This window comes from Mastigoproctus giganteus, chromosome 6, assembly GCF_048544385.1.
Source record: "Mastigoproctus giganteus isolate SK-2022 chromosome 6, ASM4854438v1, whole genome shotgun sequence".
In the NCBI taxonomy this organism is placed as follows: Eukaryota; Metazoa; Arthropoda; class Arachnida; order Uropygi; family Thelyphonidae; genus Mastigoproctus; species Mastigoproctus giganteus.
This window is the reverse complement of record NC_143580.1, coordinates 56,531,358-56,546,940: the sequence shown is the minus strand read 5'-3', so window position 1 is coordinate 56,546,940 and position 15,583 is coordinate 56,531,358. Positions and strand designations below refer to the sequence as shown.

At 36.4% G+C, this 15,583-nt stretch overlaps 1 protein-coding gene across 2 annotated transcripts in view; it reads left to right on the top strand.

The window, feature by feature from the left end:
- The first annotated feature begins 6,037 nt into the window (after positions 1-6,037).
- Positions 6,038-15,583, top strand: part of LOC150084308 (acetylcholinesterase-like) — a 113,001-nt gene continuing 103,455 nt past the window's right edge. For both annotated transcript variants that reach the window (XM_090375971.1, XM_090375973.1), the window contains exon 1: positions 6,038-6,302. The gene's annotated coding sequence lies outside the window, so the exon portion shown is untranslated. The remainder of the gene's footprint in view (positions 6,303-15,583) is intronic.

The window sequence follows — 15,583 nt, the reverse complement described above, 5'->3', positions numbered from 1 at the left end:
AGACATATTAAACTTATAAAAGTGATGTTTTTCTTCTTGAATACTTTTTTCTTTTGCTGTTTTCTTCTCAAAGCTTCCCTTCTCTTTATTGGAGAGCCCCATCTTTTTTGGGATCTTCCTCAGTGATATTTTAATGACGGTATAACAGAAGGTCAACCAAGATCAATCTATAGATCTATATAGATCAATCTATATAGCTTCATAGAAACTGAGATCAACTACAATTGCTCTGAAAGATGGAGTACCAAAGTTAATCCTGTCATGTCCATAATCATATCAGCTCAAAAAAGGCCGAGAAGTTCAATATCAAAAAAAAAAAAAAGTTCAAATTTTTATAAACAACACTCGGCATCTTTTTTTCCAACTTTGTCTATAATGGCCTTTCCAAACTGTCTGGCTTCAAATCTCGACAGCTGTGTGGTTCTATCAGAAACTCGAGTTTTCATCCCGAAAACCAACTGACCACAGACTACACACAATATGCAAACTTCATATAGCGATGTCTCGTGGCCTTGGTGAAATTTCTAAGCAACCACCTTGTCCCTAAATACGTTAGAGACAGACGGTACCATGACAATAATAATTACAAATTGAATTGTCAATGTGAGCCTTCCCATTTGAGTCCATTTAATATTAGAAGATTCAACTGATAACATAAAAGTTATTAATCCTGCACCTACATATGATTCTAAATAGAAGTCTAAATACTAAAGTTAGAAAGAGCCAAATATAGAGAAGTTACTCTATACCAATGAATAGAAAATAACTTCAATAAACTGGACTGTTCTGTATTGAAAAGGAAACTGTGGTCATCTTGAATAAGCATCATGTTTCTTGCATAAAAACTGGAGTAAGATGGAAAGAGAATATGAAAAGAAAGTAATGGTGGTCAATATGATCAACCAATGTTCTTGAAAAGTGAGGAAACAGTACTGGGACACTGGAATAAAGTTTTGCATGTAGCATATCGATTAAGGATTAATTAAAAACCGCAGCTGTTTGTTAAGTCTTGCTTTGTTATATTTTTGAACTTATCGCAAACAAAATGAAAGGAAGGCCGTCCACTGAAGGCATGTCCAGCCATTCATCTCAAAGTCGGGCTTTAGTCATACCATTAATGGATGTTGGACTACAAATATGGTAAGCCTTTGTATAATGTGCTTTTGGCTTTGGGAGTTTTCATATTAAGTTCTTTAGGAACTTACGACTTAACGTAAGTTGAGTTCATTAAGACGAAACTAGCCCGTTATTATGCAATTGATGTCAAACTAAACTTACAAAGAAATGGAAGTCATACACAACATCCTGAGCATGCGTAGCTATATAGTGAGAACGGTTGTTTGAGGATTTTGCGGGAGAGGGGGGCAGTGGTATCTATGATCACAGTGCGACATACATATGGTAAGCAGCAAGCTATTCAGTTCAAGTATAAAGATGTACGAGGAAATTGCCTTTTGTTATTAACCAAACAGTACACGCAAGAGGAGTGGACCTTTTAAATGAAACTGAACCAAGGATACTCCTGTCAGTCTGTTGTAGCTTTCATGGCAATGCCTTGTTCAGATGATTGTATGAAATCCTAGATGGTACCATGGGGATAGTCTTCATGGTTGCATTTGCACTAATACTAATTCCAGATTTAGAAGATGGTTGACCAAAGATGGGGTCCTGTTAGTGTAAGAGTATTTTCTAAGGTTCATCTTGGTTCTCGCGATATGGTATGCTAGCTTTTGGTTGGTTAGAGAGCAGAAAACATGAAATTAGTTGATTTAAGGTATTGTTTTTACTTCAACTGCATTGAGTTGTCGGAGGTGAAAGTATCTGAAGAACTGAAAGTATTTGGTTCTGTAAAACGAGGGGTCGTGAAGGGTGAAGTACCTAGTGATACTTATACGGTGCAATAAACCAACGTCAAGCTAAATTATAAGTGGTATGCAGGACCTGCGCTCTTAACAAATTCTTATTAAACATCGCATATATAAAAATAAGTTTAAAATTCTGGACTGCGAAGTAACTGTCAGGTCTTACATGATTCTTTAAAGAACACAAGCAGGTTGGTTTAAAGCACTTATACTTCACGTGGTACTTTTCAATAAAACATCTATTGTGTATTATTTTGGTCTACGTTAACCACTTGAAGCCAGGCTTTTACTACTAATATCCAGATGGATTATCTCCATGAAATTAACGAAATATCTAAAAGAATTAACTTCGCTCAAAGTTAAAATTATCATTGAAAAGCGTTAAGGAAAAGAAGTAAATAAATGTTTTTTCCAGAACGCTAATCGAGATCCGTTGTGGTAAATGATATCCCAAAGTCCCTTTTCTTAACATCTGTTATTGAAGGTAGGCGTCCACTAGTTCCAAGAAGTGAAGTTCATGATTGACCATCAGCGCTCTTAATACTGCTTGCGAATTACCTGCACTGGATCGATGGCCAATATATACCACTCTTATGAGTTCGGTGAAGAAAGAAATGGAGGGGAAAAAAGAGCCCTGTCACGTGATCAGGATGTGGTAGTTACTTTCTTCTATTCGCTTGCCATCTCGGCAATTGCCGTTTGCTCCTTAGTGAGTCCTAATAGGAAAAACAAAGAAGTCACTTCATAATGGCCAATAACAACACAATTAACTGGCCGCGTGTTGTTTGATTCTGAAAGCAGTTTCGTAAATGAATCGTTAGGAGTTTTCTGCCTTGGTCATGATTTATTTCTGCACAAAATGTCTGCTATCAGGTATGATAAATGGCAGAGTTATTCAAAACATATAAACGGAGATGTTTATAAATACTGTACAGTAATGCTGTTTTGTAACAGTCGGAAAACACTCATAAGAGCAGAAGAGAAACATGGAGGATTGTCCAAGAAACTATATGCTGTCGTTTCATAGGAATTAAATTATTATATACCATCCCTGAAAGTTCAGAGAATTGGACATCCCGATATTTGAATTGGACGTTGTGAAATAGGCCAATAAAAATTCCTCCCATCATCAAAGGGACTCTAACTCCGGTCTTCTCCACCAATCAACTGGCAATCCTATTTACTGCGAGCCCTGAGGTGGAGGAAGACGATGCTTATATGCATTGTATATCCACGACATTGAAATCATGAAAATATAATATTGAAATTAATAAAATAATGAGAAATTAACTCTAAGATTTATACCGATAAATTATTTCCAGCTGATGATATACACCCACCCCGACACGCACGAAATAAACACAGACAGAAGAGAGAAAGAAGAAGGAAAATAAAAAGAAATAGACCAATAAAAATTGTTACACGTTGATAAGAATCAAGGAGTCTGTGCAGATATGTACTCCTGCATATAACCACATATCGATCGCCAATTATAACACTGCACTTTGTTTTCACTCTTCCATCAGTTTACTTTGTTAATTTTTTTGCTGGATGTGGCAAAGAAACTTAACTTTTGGACATTGGCCAATCGTTAGCAGTTACAGAAGAGAGAACGATGTTGAAACCTTTGTGTTCCTGAGAGTTTTTTTTTTTTAAATGGTTTGCTTCTATATACTCGTACATCAGGATTCTCACATCCGTTGATATTTAACTTTAAGGGTCGAGAAGTTCAGCTGCAAGGCGCTACAAGGAAATCTCTGCACTAGGTCAGTAAAGGAGAAGTTGTAGACAACCGCTAGTCCCGTGGTCGTGAAGAGTAAAACTTCCTCAACCTGGTCATTTCCTTCTAAAATGTATTTATGGCTAAGCTAACACGATTTTATTGTTTATACCATAACTAACAAACGAATATATTTATTCTCTAGACTCGATTTGAATTTGGAAAGTTTAGGAATTTAAATGCTGGTCTACCTTTGCCTTTTAGGCTTCCAAAGAAGGTAATAAGTAAAAGAGCAACTGTGCTCCTTAAAATGTGGATTACTATCCTCGTGGAAACAACCCATCCACAACACAAAAAGACGCTCTTCTACTACCACCATGGCAATCCTCAGCAAAAGTGCAAAAAGTGGTGATGTAAAAGGGAAATGATCACTCTACGAAGACCGTTTAGAAATTCTACCAACCAAAAAGTTCTCCATCACCCAAATATTTAATGAACGCACGGAGCCATATACATCTTTACCACATAAGATTGTTCGAATAATACAACTCTTGAAATAATCCCTATTTTATTTACTAAAAGGTAATGATCTGTAGTTTGCATCCAGGAAAGAAATATCACCTCAATCTTCCAACATCTCTTCAGTTATGTGGTAATCGCGCACATCTGAATTCATACTATAAAGCTGAATTGATATTTACAATGATCTCTTTAATCATTGGTTCATAAACAGTGAGAAGACGGTCGTGAAAGATGATCAAGCATTAGTCCCGAAAGGAAGTTCTCGATAATCCATGGAGGGTATGGGTCATGGCACTGTTATTGAAGCCAGAGGCTTAGAGCCCAATTTCTATTTGAATCCTGGCACTAGAGCTTTATTTAACTGCTCTCTTTCTAGAGAGTCATGCAACTGTTGAGACCGTGGAAAACATTCTGGAGGTTGTTGCACGTGAATTCCCAAATATATGCGTAACGTGCCCCATTGACTGTCTATGCCTTTCTGAAGGTAATCCATTAGCAATACTTCATCAGCATCCCAAGAAACTGATGCCACAGCTTTACTAGCACAAGGAATAGTCTTGGTTTCTTTGGAGGGAGAGAAGTGCTATGTTTGGACTCGTCCTTTGTCTCTGGCTGAAAGTGATGGACCCACATCTCATCCTTGGTCATAAACCTTGCGAGGAATTTGCAGGTTCTGCTTGAAAACGATGCAAATGTTCACTTGAATTAACAAGTCTTGTGCGCTTTTGATCTACTGTCAACAACTTTGGGATTCATCGTGCTGACACTTTTTTTTAATAGCGAGGGCCTCTGTTATTGTGGTACACGCGTTCATATGAGATGCTCAAGACTCTGGCAATGTACCGAAGTGTCACTCATCAACCACACTTACTAGATCACTCACACTGTCAACATTTATAGTGATGGACGTTGAAGGTTTTTCATAGCGTAGGTCATCTTACCTCTCTCGTTTAAATTCTGCTGCCCACTTCTTAACCATGGAATGGGAAAGAGCAACCTCCAATGGTTTCATGCAGTTTCAGTAACCCCCACCCTTTCATATTCAGGCCCCGAACTTTTAAAAAGCTCCTCATATATTAAGTATGATAAAAATATCTACTTAATATACGAATTATATTAAATCCTTAGTGGCACAATTATATTGAGTTTAAAATAAATACGCATAAATTTTCATGAATGAAACAGTCCCCTTAGCTGGGTGTCTAGTACGAGGGTACAAAATACACGCGCATTGAGTGACCGCAGTTTAAGAACCCATGACTACTAAATACCGTAATGTTCTTGTATAATTCTGTTCTTGTAAAACCACTTTTGAACCTGTTCTTTTTATAGCATCAGTCCGAAAAAAACTTCATTGCCACACCTCATAAAGCAACAAAACGTACATCATATTGCAGTACGCAATCAACATTTTCATAATGCACTTTACTTATTTCATCATAAATTTTAATAACACGTATTTAATATAACAAGAAAATAGTAATAATTCATGATTTTTATATTTAGTAAACTGCTAACAAAAAACGAATTAATCAAAAAGTAATTACTACATATGCGGGAACCGAGAACGCTCCTTTTCTGCGCATTTGCAGAAGAGAAATTTCTTAACAACCAGACATATATGGATAGTCATGTGAAAAAATAATAATAATTGCCGGATTTCTATTTGTCCTATTTCAATGACATTTAGGATGCTTCGATAAACGCTTCTAAAAGGTGATTTTAAAAGTTAAGTACACTTATATTTCAGTGGGCCATGAACTTGTTATTTTAAACACCACTGTAGTGAGTCAGTTCACCCCACGAAAGGATCCTCCTCCTCAAAGATCCCTCTCCTTATCATACAAAGAATTACGCACGCAACTAGAGGGCGTTAGTAGCAAGTGGAGACCAGCGAGTAACGGGCTAGTCACAGCCCGCGTCAGTACGTATTCCCAGTCTAGCTTCAGCTAGATGCACGGTCCTTGGCTGCTATCCTGGGTGATCAGCAGTCTTCGATGGGAGGATCTCATCTGCTACGTGATTATAAAGCAGCATTACTAAAACCGATCATGTTCGGTAAGAGATTCCAACTTTGCGCATTTGCAAGAACAAGTGTCCAGGACTACGCCGCGTTTTGTAAATTCACGTCCCGCAGAAGGACCGGCGAACGTCTATGATAAGAACCAATCAGAGTCCAGGAATATCGAGTTTAATGAGTAAGTGCTGTACTTCCTATTTTTGTACAAACACTTATAGAAGTTTCTAGAAGGCGCTTGTCCTTGCTGTATATCGAAATAAATTCAAGGTTTATACTAAAAAATATAACATAAAATTGAACTCAATCTTTCTGGGAACCTTAAAAAGTTTGAAAAAAAAAAAAGACAAGTTCTAATCGAAATTTCTATTTAAAAAAAAAAAACAATTATATAGCAGTAAAATATTTAATATTTATTTATTGTCTTTGGACATTGTTATCAAAAACCAAGAGATCTCTTGTTTTTTGATAATAACGTCCAAAAACAAGCGATTGTTTGAAATTTTGAAAATAAATGATTCTCTTTTCTTAAAAATGTTTAATTTTTGATTTAATAATCGTCTGCTCTCAGAAAATACGTAATTTCTTGAATTTTTCCCAATAAGTTATTGAAAATTTTGATTTTATCAGTTGGTAGGGATGTAGGTGGTACGTTTGAATTGTTAATTTAATATTCCTGCCCAATCGGAAGTTGCCTGTGTCAAATTGTTTTGTTAATTATAATATTTATAGAGCGCCATTTTTAAAAAAAAAAGAAAAATGGCGTTGAAATATATATGACAATATTTTGTATTTGCTGTTTTTTTAAACTTATACACAACATGGTGTTACAACTTACTAATTGTAATTAAAAAACTCTCGATGAATGCACTTTTTGATTCTACGTATTATTCTTACTATTTCCTCTTTAAGATCTTTTGTCTTCCTTTCTCGAGTACCAAACATTCTTTTTTGCTGATAGTCTCATAATAAATAGCGGAGTAAAACAAACCCGATTTCAAATGACTGAATTCAAAATGCATGAGATCGACGTTTTATGGCGTCTTGTACAATGTTACCATGACGACGGTTCCTTCCCTATTGCCATTACTCAATCTCTGTTGGAGAAACTCTGGCTACTAATGCATTCAGTATTAGGTTACTGGAAAAATAAAACAGCGAAAGTACTGAAAGATGTACATGCTATAAACAAACCTCTTTAGCGAGAACTGTTCTAAAGGTGGTTTGGAAACGAAAGCTAATAACCACGAATCGATAACAGAATTAAATCCCTTCGATCTACCCGATGTATTTATAAGATATGAAAACCAGCATTGAAAATGAACACAAACACGGTTGGATATAGGTATGAAATGCAAATATACTCAAGAAGAAAGGAGTTCCTTTTACGATACTGCGTCATCCTAAATGATGAAGGACATTGCGAAAGATGCAGTATAAACAAGGACAAATAAGGAAATCCTTCATATGCCACATTCCCTTGTGAAATATGTGTATAATGCGCTTGTTAAATAAGTGATAGGATATAATGAACATGTTTTATAGATTGTCAAAGTGGGTATTTACTCAAATAATCCACCATGACTTCCTTCTTGTCTATCTACCTGTATCAGTTTGTCCAAAACCCTGTGTAAAGTGCAAGTAGATCATTCAAAAGCGCATGTTCGAGCAGTCAATTTTAGAAAAGCACAGTCCCTTATAACTGTTGCTGGGTTTTAGGAGCATCAGCGACTAAGGCCATGTTGCTCTGTGTATATTTTTTGGAAATTGTGCGCGCGCTGTGGTCAATTCTCCTTTTGCTGGATGAAAACCATGCTAACCTCGCCGGAGACCGACTAACTCGGCCACGTTGTGAAAAGGCCCATAAAAATCCCTCAACATCATCGAAGGAACTCAACTCAGGTCTTTTCCATCCAGAATGGGAAGGACGGCGATCCTACAAGCTGTACCACCCATAATAACATCAAACTGTTCTTCAATACTGAATATGGTTATTGATGACATTAGCCTCGAGTTTTGCCTCTACAAAGATAAATCATATATCATTCGAAAAGTCTCAACCAGGAATAGTTTATGATATTAATCAGAATCCAATATACCACTGGATAGAATAAAATGACTACTCTGTGTGTTATAGAAGTATACCAGGTGTAATCATAATCCTTATTCCTTGCATTTAAAACAAGCATCCTTAGACATCCTTAAATACAGTTGATGTTTCAGAGACATTCATTTCCAAATGAAATCATCACAAAAGAATAACTTAAGTCTTAACTTCTCCATTCTCTTTTTCAGTCGATTCTTTATATGTTACAAAAATCTTTAGGCACTTCAAACAAAGTATCAGCACGTTTTCTTGTCCTCCGCAAGATGCCATCTAGCAACGAATGGCAGACTGCGTGACATATAATTGGATTGCACTCGTTAAATTATTCATCCAGCACTTAAATGACACACGAACTCAAAGCATGTGAGAATATTTCTGCCCAGGTAAGAAATGGTATAAAAATTAATATCGAATGAATGCACGATAAACGAAATCTGGATGACATTTTCATATTTATTGTTTGTTCTTGTGTTCTGACTGCATGGAGCTGCAGTTGTTGTCGTTGTAGGGTTTTTGGCTCATCAGGACTTCGACCATATTATGCAGTATGTCTGTAAATTGCATGGTTGATATTCCTGGACAAAAAAAAACCCCGAATTTCTGGGAGTAAAATCATGCAATCCTCCCCCGAGACCGACTGCTCAGCCACGTTGTGATAAAAGCCCATAAGAATTTCTCGCGTCAGTGATGGGATTCGAATCTGGACCTTTTCCACCTGGTACAGGAGGATGGAGCTTATATGCGCTCTGTTACCCGCGAGGGCTTAGCTGCTTGTGATGTTAGGCAAAATGGTTAATTATACGATCATTAATTGTAATGTACGTCGAAGAGACAGGAACGATCAAGTTTTTTGGAGAAGATTCATGAGTTCATTTTGAAAAATCTAATTTAATACAATACGAGAAAATATTGAAACAGTAATTTATTTTGATGAAACTATAGACGTTTTCTCGCCATCCGTAAGATGTTTAGCTTACTTAAAATGTTTTAACAACCTGTATTTAATCAAAATAAATTTCTTGGATTAACTTGAGTTCGGAAAGTAGGCATACAAAAAAATAATTTCTCTATTGTGCTTTTCACTGTAATCAGCCGAAAGTCCATCGCAGAGATATTCATAACCCAAAGATGACGAATCTATTACTGCACGTACAGTAGTTCAACGTATTTATGATATCTGAAGACAAAAAGCACGTTTCTTCCTCTTCCGATTTTGTTTTCTATCATTTGTTCCTGCTGTATTTATAACAAAATACGAAAACTTCAGACTGCAATACCCGTGTCGAAATGACAAAAAGATCCACTCGTATCAGATCTAAGCTTTAGTGGATGTTTACAAAAACCAATCGAAACTTTGAAAGGAAAGCCCCAAGCCAAGCACTGACCAAGTTGAAGGACCGTTATATGAGTTCTGATGATTTTGTATAGGACCTATTTTAAAGACCGCAATGTTGCTTCAAATAGAAGCTAAAGAGAAGCACACAGTTGCATTCCCAATCGAGTGGTTCGTGTAGCAACACAGAGAATCAGTAAATAACGATATGAAATAATCTTGATTATTCAATATTTACTCCGTTGGATGAACCAGCTGTAAAATCAAGCTTGGGTAACAAAGAAAAGACAATGTTCCGCTGGAGTATCCAGGATTCATCAGACATCATTATACACCATGAATTCCCTGGTACTCGTAGGGTTACACTTTAACCACGATTGGTGAATATTTGAATAATAAACAACTGATTGAGTTGTTTAGATATTTACAAAACGTAGATCTGACAAAAGGATCGTAGTGGTTGATTAGCACGAGTTCAAAGAGAAGTCTTTCACACTCTATTCTGAAATTTGTGTTGAATAAGGTATAGTGTATGATTCTGATTGCTATATTTGGATAATAAACCAAGATTAACGGATGTGCTTTTGATTATTCTACAGATCAACTTGAGGCCGTGGGTTTGTCTTCTGGTTGAGAGAGGTTTGAGGGGATAGTTGCTTTTATAGGTAAAAATAAGGTCTTGTTTCAAAATAAATTTTATCATTCTGGTCTGTAGATATTCAAGTTTTTCTTTTAGAGTCCCGGAGTTCAGAATTCCATACTGGAAAAGCAATCTGAAATGTAGGAAGGACTACATTTGGCCACTACTAATGACAGAATAAGATTTTGGTTATTTCAGAATTGTATAAACCTGCAGCTACTCTCTTAACAAATCCTAATCTCTTTATATGCTTCAGATATGATTGATGTGTTTTTTGGAATGGGCCGTTCTGTGCGAATATAATTCCAAAATATTTTCTGTGTGTAACCTTGTTTAATTATTTGCGGTATAAGACGTTTAACTGTCTTGGGTCTTTGAATGTAAGCAGGTTGAATTTTCTTTTTTCTTTTCAGCGTTGATTTTAAAAATTATTTTGATGCACTCAAATACTGAATTTATTTAGAGCAATTTTTAATGATTGGCATTGATCTAAATTATTACAGGTAGGGAAAAAAAAGTCATCTTATATAATGGAATTTTAATGTCTTGAGGATAGCTAATTTTTGTGAGGTCGTTGATGTAAAAATTAAATAAAAGTGGCCCCAAAGAAGAGCCGTGCGGTACTCCAGTATGAAATGTAATATCTTTGAAAAGGGTGCCACATAAATTAATTTGGTATACTCTATCTGTTATAGAATCCATTGACAAAATTAGAGGGTTGTAAGCCAATAGATGATTAGCTTTTTTTTAAAACGGCATGATCGATTGAATCAAAAGATCTGGATAGATCGATGTATATGACATCACCACGCTCCCCTTATCTAGTTCAGTAGAGACGTGCCAAAAGGAGATGAGATACAACCTCATCAACACCGAACCCCAAAATGTTGAAATCCATGTAAAATTTCCGATGGGTTAATAAAGCAGGATAGTTTTTCTTGATTGTAAAAAATTGCATAATATAGGGAATAAAGGAAGTGAACATTTTTTCCAGACTATTAAAGGGATTAGATCAGAGCCCAGTACGTAGTCCTCTTTAGGGAGATTAGAACTTTTTTTTTTATATCGTTATCCTCGATATGGATGATGTTTAAAAGTAGTTTGTGTCATCTGAGATAAGTTAGAGGGTTACAGATAATGTAATTTCTTATGTTCATGATGAAAGAGATTTGCACTGTTTTTTATGGCACGAGTTCAATGCCAATAGTCTGATATAAAAATGAGAGTGTTATTTGCTGGGAGTTCCGTGATATAATGCTGGCTTTGTCGTCTTCCTTTGAGAGGATGAATAGCTTAAGTTCTTCGGATTACGAGAGGATATTCTGGTTTACAGAGACCGATAGATCAATGGCTGACGCAAAAAGCGTGGCAAAGAGAACAGCCCCCAATCTGGAATCCCTCGGTTAGTATATTGCTTGGTATGTTGTCTCATTGATTTCAGGTAATTTTCCATTAATCTGAACAAAAAAGTATTAGGGTGTAAATCTGAAGAATAACAGGATCAGAAAAACAATTTAAAGCCACCAGCGCATTGGTGGTATAGTCAAGAGTTGATGATTTCAGTGGGTCCTTGTCCTGATGAAAAAAAAAATTTAACAGAATACTTCACTTCTTAAGTTATTCTAGAAGATAAAAATATGCACATACCAACTCCGTTTGTAAACATGGATTTTGGCACTCTCCATGTACCGATGACACCTGGTGCTGGTTGAATATTTTCAGGTTTTTTCTAGTCTAGAATATATTCAGAAACTATAAATGTATAGATGCTTATCACATACGATTTCTATACCTGTTTATTTTTAAAAGTTCTTCATTTATTTTTCAGTTCAAAAAGGGCCATCTCACATAGATAAGTAGAACAATAAATCATAAATTCAATCATATTTAGCAGTCACGGGCTTGAAACACGGTTCACCCAAAGAGCATGTGCTACTGCGTCCTCGCTCCTATGTACATACTCAATACTATTTAATAAAGCATCCTTCTAGTCCTTTTGGCTGTTCCGGAATGCATAAAATGCACTTCAAATAACAGCGAAAAATTTCACCCTCTCTCATCTTACTTTCTCCTCTCAGGGACTTATACGCTTCAATCAAATCTCCTCTAAGGTGTATAGTTTCCAAGCGCTGTAGATCACATATTTCAAGTCTTTCCTCACATGGGCGATCTTTAGCTGATATCACTAGGCACGTTGCCCGTCTTTGGATCCTTTCAAGACGCTCGATATCCAGTATTTCAAGTGTGGTCTCACAAGTGCTTTGTGTTCTTGTATACCTACGTCTACACATAAAATAATCATCGATATCGAAATTAAAACTACTGACTGACTCCATTATTCACTCAAACACTGCAGATGTCCATTACTTCTATTCAGAACCAACGGGATTCTTCTTCAAGAATGTGAAATTTCCGTTTGGAATCTCCACAAGACTAAGCGCAATGAATTTGAAGTTATTCAAAGAAACTTCATCAATTATCTTTTCTGGAAGAATCCACTTATTTACCGTTCAGTCACTGTATGTGCGTAAATTAGTACTTCAAACTAAAGCCAACTCCAAATCAGAGAATCCAGACAAATCCAAAATTTATGAACAAAATATTATCGAGGAAATTTACTACTCTAATATTCTGCAATCATTTACTTTTCATGCTACACCCAGGAAATAGCAGCCAGTCGCAAAGTTCAACCCAATCAATAGCACAAGAGTACAGCCTCATAATATATCTTCCACACACTGGAACTTCTGCAATGTGAACAGGCAGCCACTAGCCCCTGATGTTAGCTGATGCAAGGTTCATAATATTTTTGCCGGTATGTGTAGGTATTCAACTTTATATGTTTACCTCCATCGCGCTACTTGCATCAACACTAGTTCTTTGTTATATAAAAGTATAGTGAAGTTGGTATATGGGCTTAAATAATCTGGAGATTGATGTTAGAAGTCCAATCCGTTTAATAAACAAACCTCTCAATCAATGAAACTTTTTATTCCAACAGGACCATTTTCAGTAACTGAATACGATCACGTTGAAATAAATTCTTGAAAATATAAAGAAAACGAACAGTAACAAGAATGAAGGCAACAAGAATTGGACTGATGATCCAAAATACAGATCCCGAGTTATAGGTGGTATCTTCGAGGCATATTCATTGAAAATACAATTCATTTTCCAAGGGCTCGCCATTAACTTTTGATAAATAAATATACTTCTCACTCTTTTGTTGTCGAATTCCAGTGATTTCCAATGTTTCCAACACGATTATACTTTTTTCAAGCAAGATCGTGATACAGTGTTGAAAAGAAGCTGATCTCCCTAATTACGCCTTTACAAAAGTTGTTTGGAAGGAGCCAGACGGTAAACACGTCTCTCTTTACCTGAGTTAATGGAGTTTTTCAGATGGAAAAACTCCCTTATTCCTTCAGGTAATATCTTTGAATTCATCAAAAGAATGATGGAGAGTCGAATTTTTTGCTTTCTCCGGAGGGAAAGTAGGGACGGAGCCTGACGAGCTGTCATTTCCACGCAGCGTACTCAACTTATCAGGAAGCGATCTATATTCTACATTTGGACCCGAGACGGGGAGGGAAGAATTTCTACGTCTCCTTAAACTCTTTTACATGCAAAACACCGCAGGCTTTTCTTCCGATACGTGGCATTGTGAGACATATTTCAAGTATGGAATTGGAACAAGATTGATCATGTGCGTGTGGTGCATGATAATCCACCGAATCACCGGCAGACATATGCGCACACACACGGTGTGATGACGTCATTGGAGATCATCCTTTTCTTTATAAGGAAGGGGGGGAAGCGTTTTCGATCTTTTACGCTTCGGTTTAAATGCTGTGCGCTTCTGATGACGAGAAACTCTTGATTGTTCACCTGATGAAAGACACTGCTGGAGTTTCAAGAGGGAAAAGAATGCGCGACACAGGTATGGAGTTAAAGAGGAAGGGGACCACTGAGAAAAGGTCGGATGTAAGACATACTTTAGTAAGCAGATAAGAATGAACTGCTGCAAACAAAACAAGCACGAAAAGTTCGAACTCACAAAACACTTCAGACAAGGACTACTGCATATACACGATCATGGATTCTAGTAATTGAACAGAGTGTAAGAAAAATAAAAGAAACGACATTGGAAATTTTAAGAGCAGGAACACTAAAAATAGAAGACAATACGAAAAAGGAAATTGAGTAAGACATACACTGGAAGCATCGGCTACGTAATGAAGACTATTTATTACAGTCATCTTCTAGTCCTTTTGGCCTGGACGCGAAAAAGATAATTTAAAAATATGCAGACAGAATGGACACTACGAATTATTTTCTATTACTCAATCCGAGCGGTTCCAGAAATAAAATCCTCAACCAATTCTTCAATTAACTTTCAATCTCCAACTTAAATACTGTAGTCTCTTAGACTATGTTGTTGCTATTGAATTTTAAATAAATTATAAGCTTTCTATCAAAATAATTTATAAAATCGAACTCTCCACTGGTAAACTTAATCATAAAACAGCACTTCCTTTATAAGGGATCAAAAATGTGTCCCCTGATTCCTTGAAAGTGTGATTAAAGTGGACGCACATCCAATAACTATTTCGCTTCAAAATTCTATCTCGTTTCGTAATAGCCGTTTGCCTGGTAGAGTATTTCCCTCGTGAGCGTAACCACAAACCGTGAAAATGAACACATCCCCCATTGCAACGTTAAACGAACTGTGATTATTGCAAGGGCAGGTTCCCCCGCTAGTGACGCCACGTAAATTCACGTGACCCATACCATTTTCTAATAAAACAACGGGGTTTTGGTTTTTAGTTACTGTTTCTATTCACTGGTCCACATTTGTAATTGCATTGCCAACTAAAGCGTATTATTAACGTATTTTACTTTAAATTTGACAAGTTTAATTTAAGACTGCGTACAGAAGAAACTAACCTAACTACAGCATGCAGTAACACCTTAGAATAAATAAAAGGTGTCTGAATAAATTAGTAAGGAGTTCCTGGAACTAATGGCCGGTTGAGAGTTCTCTGGATTGGTGGAAAAACGCATCTTCCTTTACTTAAATACGTTTGTCCACAACACGATTGCAGGAAGATATTTCAGAGCAGTAGTTGAAAACAAAACAAAACAAAACTGGTATTCTTTACTGCATTCGATTTCTAATCATGGAATATTATCTCGGCCCTATAGCTTGGATTTAAGTTAAACAGGACCGCATAGACTTAGAGATAAATATCTCTAAGTTAATATCTTTTTAAATTGTATAGCATTTCTTGAACAAGAATCCGCTGTATATTTAAAATTCTGAGACACCGCCAGAACGGCTGCATTGTAACTACTGGCTTTTCTCATCAGCAGCAGCAGGTG